Below are 5,000 nucleotides of genomic sequence, written 5' to 3'. Positions count from 1 at the left end.
GTCCTTGATTTACAACCATTCGTAGAGTGACTGTTTGAAGTTACAATGGCACTGAAGCAAAAGGGACTTGGGATTGTTTTCCCCACTTATGACTGTTGCAGCATCTCCAGGGTGACCTGATCAAAATTCAGAGACTTGGCAACTGGTTCCTATTTATGACGGTTGCAGTTTTTCCCGGGGTCACGAGATCCCCTTTTGCAGCCTTCTGACAAGCCAGATTCGCTTCATAACCAGGTTGCTGACTTAACAACTCTAGTGATTCACTTAATGGCTACAGCACAGAAAGGTCATAAAATGGGGCAAAAGTCACTTTAGCAACCGTCTCGCTTAGCAAGGGAAATTTTGGGCTCCATTTTGTGGTCGTAAGTCAAGGACTACCTGGATTCTTTCTACAAAAATCCAAGCTGCACATTTCTGTAGCGTATGGTGGCTGCATTCTTACAACCAGTTTAACCCAGTTCTGTGCAAACAGTCAGTGTTAATTTGGGGAAGATATTTAGCTCAGTTTAGCAAGAGATGGAGATTTGTTTTGGGGACTCTGCCAATCTAGAAAAATGAGAGAATTCAGTACAGGTGAGTCCTCGACTTACGACCACAATTGAGTTCAGGATTTCTGTTGCTAAGCGAGACACCTGTTTTAAGCGGCCAGAATTTCCTTTTGCTAAGCAAGTTGGTTGTTAAGTGAGTCATGCAATCTTTTTGCCATGGTTAAGCGAATCACAGCAGTTGTTAAGTGCATCATGCCGGCGTTAAGCAAATCTGCTTTTACCAGGAAAGCCAGATTCACTTAATAACCGTTTCATTGACTTTAAACAGCCTTCGTGATTCACAATTGCGGCATGACAAGTCGTAAAATGGGACAAAACTTACTTAACAACTGTCTTGCTTTAACAACAGGACCGAACCCTGCTTGTAAGTCGAGGACTACCTGTATGGGTTGATCTGCTGCAAATCCACAAATGGGCAAGGCCTTCAGAGCTAGAGTTGCCCGTCTGGAAGGCATCCCTGAGGTCATCTGGCCCACCCCCTTGCTTACTAAAGGAATCCACACTGAAGCGTCCCCAGCCCAGCTTCTGCGGAAGAAGAGCCAGCCGCTTCTCTGCATAGTTACTGAGGGATGTTTCTTGGAATAGATTGTGCTTACAATTTACAGTTGTAACGGCACCCAAGGCCAGGAAACGGTGTGACCTCTACCACTGTCGTTGCAGACGTCACAAGAATTTTTTTTAAAAAGTTTTCTGCTTGGGAGGAGAAAATTCCAGGGTCTTCTCAAGTTTCTGGGACAAACAGTTCAGGAAAACATGCATCACTTATTTGGGTGTCTCTAGTAACCAAAGAATGTTCCCACAACCAGCTGGATTGTACGGCAAGAATATTAAAAATATTGCTAGAAGATAGCATCGCGAAGGGACTTCAACGGGAACAATAGTATATATCTTACCTGGGAGTGAATGAGCCAGAAATAATTCAGATTATTTGCAGTGGTGGGATTCAATTCATTTAACAACTGGTCCTCTCCTGCTTGGGTGCGGGGTTGGACTAGATGACCTACAAGGTCCTTTCCAACCCTGACTATCTGTTATTGTCTGTTATCTCTGCCGTCATGGTTTCTTCCAACAACCAGTTCAACAAACTGCTCAGAAAGTTAACAACCGGTTCCCCGAAACCGGTGGAAACCGGCTGAATTCCACCACTGGATTATTGGCACCTGTTACAGGAAATCTGCATGCATGGGTTGGAGGGGGAAAAAAATCAGGATTTCTGAGAGAATAGAATGAAAATAATTGAACCGTGTATCTTTTTTTTTGGGGTGGGGGATATGGAGAACGAGTTAAAACAAGGAAATATTTTATCTGTAAGAAACCAGCCTCGTTGCTTTCCTCCACAGTACTCATTCCCCACGATCCCCAATTCGTATGTTTCACCGCTGGGGGGTGATGAGAATCAAGAGTAGAAAGTTGTTGGTTTTTGCGTTCTCAATTTCAAATTTTCAACAATTTGCCTTTGCAATTTTTAACCCCCTTGCAGGAACGGACCAGCTGGGCTGGTCCTGCTTTGCTCTCATTTTAATATTTATCATACCGCCTAATTTTTAAGCTGTAGGATGGTAATGTAGATTAGTCCGACTTATGACTGCAATTGAGCCCGGTGTTCTGGTTGTAGGTTAGGTTATGCTGGTGATCTTTTTTTGCAATGGTTGTTAAAAGTGAGCGCCGATTTTATGACCTTGTTTGCAATGTTTGTTAATTGAACGCCGATTTTGCGACCTTTATCTGCAATGGTTGTTAACCAAACCCAGTGTTTGCAGTGGGGCATTTTTTGAGGGGAACCATCCATGAATGCTAGTTTATGAACCTTTTTCGCCTGGTTGAGGTCCGTCATAACTTTGAATTGTTGATAATCAACTGGTCATAAGTTGAGGACTACCCCAAGACCTGTGATGGCGAACCTATGGCACGCATGCCACAGGCAAACTTACCTCACAGCTGATTTTTCGGCTGGTTTGAGGCCTTATTCGGCCTCCCAGAGGCTTGGAAAAAGCCTCTGCAAGGCTTTGCAGGACGAATAGTAGGCCCATTTCATCACTTCCTGTAATACCGGAAGTGATGAAATGGGCCTATTATTCGTCCTGAAAAGCCTCTTGGAGGCTGAAAAAGGCCTCAAACCAGCCGAAAAATCAGCTGTGAGGTGCAGTGTGTGTGTGTGTGTGGGGGGGAGATTGTGTGCGCATGCGCAGGGGGCGTGGGGAGGGGTGCGTGCTTGCATTCTGGGTGCTGGTACACGAGTGCGTGCACAATTTTTAGCACACGAGCCCCAAAAGTTTAGCCACTACTGCTCTCAACAGAACCTGGGTATTCCCTCAGCCTCGGTGCCTTCCCTTCTCAAATTTTACCCGCTCCTGAAGAAAGTGTCAAGCATTAGGTAAATGTTTACCGCCGTGTTTCTTGAGTTTGGCCCCTGTAAGACTTTTGGACTTCAACTCCCAAAATTCCCCAGCCACCCATGAATTCTGGGAGTTGAAGTTCAGACCTCTTAAAAGGGCGGAGGTTGAGAAAGGCTGCTCCCCTGCCTCAAACATGACAACACCATCAAAGAAATGTGCTTGAATTCGTGAAAAATATAACATCGTTTTTATTGTATAAAAACCTAGACTCACAATAAAAAAAGAACTAAAAATACTTTGTAAATAAATTAGCACGGTTCCATTTGGAGGCATTATATTTCCCCAATATAAAAAAATTGAGAAACCAGGACAATCAAGGCCTATATACAATCAGAGTCACACATTTGCCCAGCTGGATGCAAATTTCCAAAGCAGTTGGCTGCTTTTTTTGCTGTGAAGGGCTGGGAAAAACGTCCATGGATGGAGAGAACGAAGGAGGGCCCCCGTTTGCATATAAAATGGCATCCTAAACCCATAACAGCTCTCCTACAACCACGCCTTTATCCAGGATAGCCAGATAAGCCAGAAACCTGCAATCGATTGGAGAGATTGGTGCTGGAAAGAAAAACAATTTTTAAAAGTTGTTCGGGAAAAGGATATCTTTTAAACCCCGGACACTCAGGTGTTCACTTGCAAATTCCTTCGGGCAGAGAATCCAGAAAAGGATGGTACTTTTTTTTCCATGGGAGACAAATGGAAAGAAATGAAAAGGTAAACGAGAGATCCCGGGTGGATTTTTAAAGAGAGAGGGAAGGAGGGAGGGTGCCTGTACGAAGGTACAGAATGCAAATTTTTGGAGATGCAGCTCTTTGGAACGAATCTGTTCCTCTCCAATGCTCAAAAAAAAGAAAGAAAGAAAGAAAGAAAGAAAGAAAGAAAGAAAGAAAGAAAGAAAGGAAGAAAGAAGGAAGGAAGGAAGGAAGGAAGGAAGGAAGGAAGGAAGGAAGGAAGAAAGGAAGAAAGAAAGAAAGAAAGAAAGAAAGAAAAAGAAAGACATGGAGCTAAAAGATTTGAGAATGGTGGGGGAGATAATTCCGTTGCTGCAATGCAGCTTTTTGTCCCCTATCTTCCTATCGCTAAGGTGACAATCAGTTTTGTCTGGCAGGTAGATTCTCTTCAAAGTGACACTAATATTTAAGGAAGAAAGGAGGGAAGGAAGGAGGGAGGGAGGGAAAGACAGAAGGAAGGAAGACAAAAGAGAGAAAAAGAAAAAGAAAGAAATAGAAAGGAGAGAAAGAAAGACAAAGAGAAAGAAGAGCAAACAGAGAGAAAGTGGAAGAAAAAGAGAGAAAGAAAGAAAAAGAGAGAAAGAAAGGAAAATAAAAGAAAGAGCAATCTGTAACCCTCTGCTATGAGGGGTGGAAGAAAGTGGGGAAGATGCTAAAGTCCCATGCCAGGGGCCCTGGGTGTCATTTTGCCCAGAGGGGCACCTTCGCAGCTCTCATGCCAGTCCTGTCAATACTCATGCGAGGAGGTGGAACATGACTCTGGAAAGAAGGTGGTGTGGGCAGGATAGGACCATGATGGCGAACCTATGGTATGCCACCACAGGTGGCACCCAGAGCCATTTGTGTGGGCACGCGAGCTCCAGGCCAACTTACCTCACTGGGCCGAAAAACAGGGCCGTTTCATCACTTCCTGTATTTCTGGAAATACCGAAAGTGGCTAAACGGACCCGTTTTTCGGCCTACAAAGACTACAGAGGCTTCCCTCGAGCCTCTGGGAGGCCGAAAAAGGCCCGAAAATCAGCTGTGTGAATGCACAGCGCAGGTAAGGGGGAGGGGGTGCGAGGATCGTGCGTGTATGCGCAGGAGGCATGGGGGAGTCCTGCGCATTATGTTCTGGGTGCTGGCACGCAAGCAGGCACACAATTTTCGGCACAGGAGCCCCAAAAGGTTAGCCACCACTGGGTTAGGAGTTAGTTGTCCTGGTGTGCTGCCCACCCCAAACCCCAAATTGCCTTTTAAATGACTTGATGCAGGGGATGCCAACGTTCATTATCTTGGTTCAGGTGTGTCTCTACGTTCTTCCAGGAGAACAAAGTGCTGGTTTTATT

At 44.9% G+C, this 5,000-nt stretch overlaps 1 protein-coding gene across 1 annotated transcript in view; it reads right to left on the bottom strand.

Moving 5' to 3' along the window:
- Window positions 1-3,344: 3,344 nt before the first annotated feature.
- C2CD3 (C2 domain containing 3 centriole elongation regulator) overlaps window positions 3,345-5,000 on the bottom strand; it is a 90,237-nt gene continuing 88,581 nt past the window's right edge. Inside the window, exon 33 of the mRNA XM_087965947.1 lies at window positions 3,345-5,000. This exon is cut by the window's right edge and continues 336 nt beyond it. The gene's annotated coding sequence lies outside the window, so the exon portion shown is untranslated.

This window comes from Notechis scutatus, chromosome 5 (genome assembly GCF_049901735.1).
Source record: "Notechis scutatus isolate UNSWTSFEM ecotype Mainland chromosome 5, rNotScu1.2, whole genome shotgun sequence".
Classification (NCBI taxonomy): Eukaryota; Metazoa; Chordata; class Lepidosauria; order Squamata; family Elapidae; genus Notechis; species Notechis scutatus.
The sequence above is the reverse complement of the archived record's forward strand: the minus strand, read 5'-3'. Positions and strand labels throughout refer to the sequence as shown.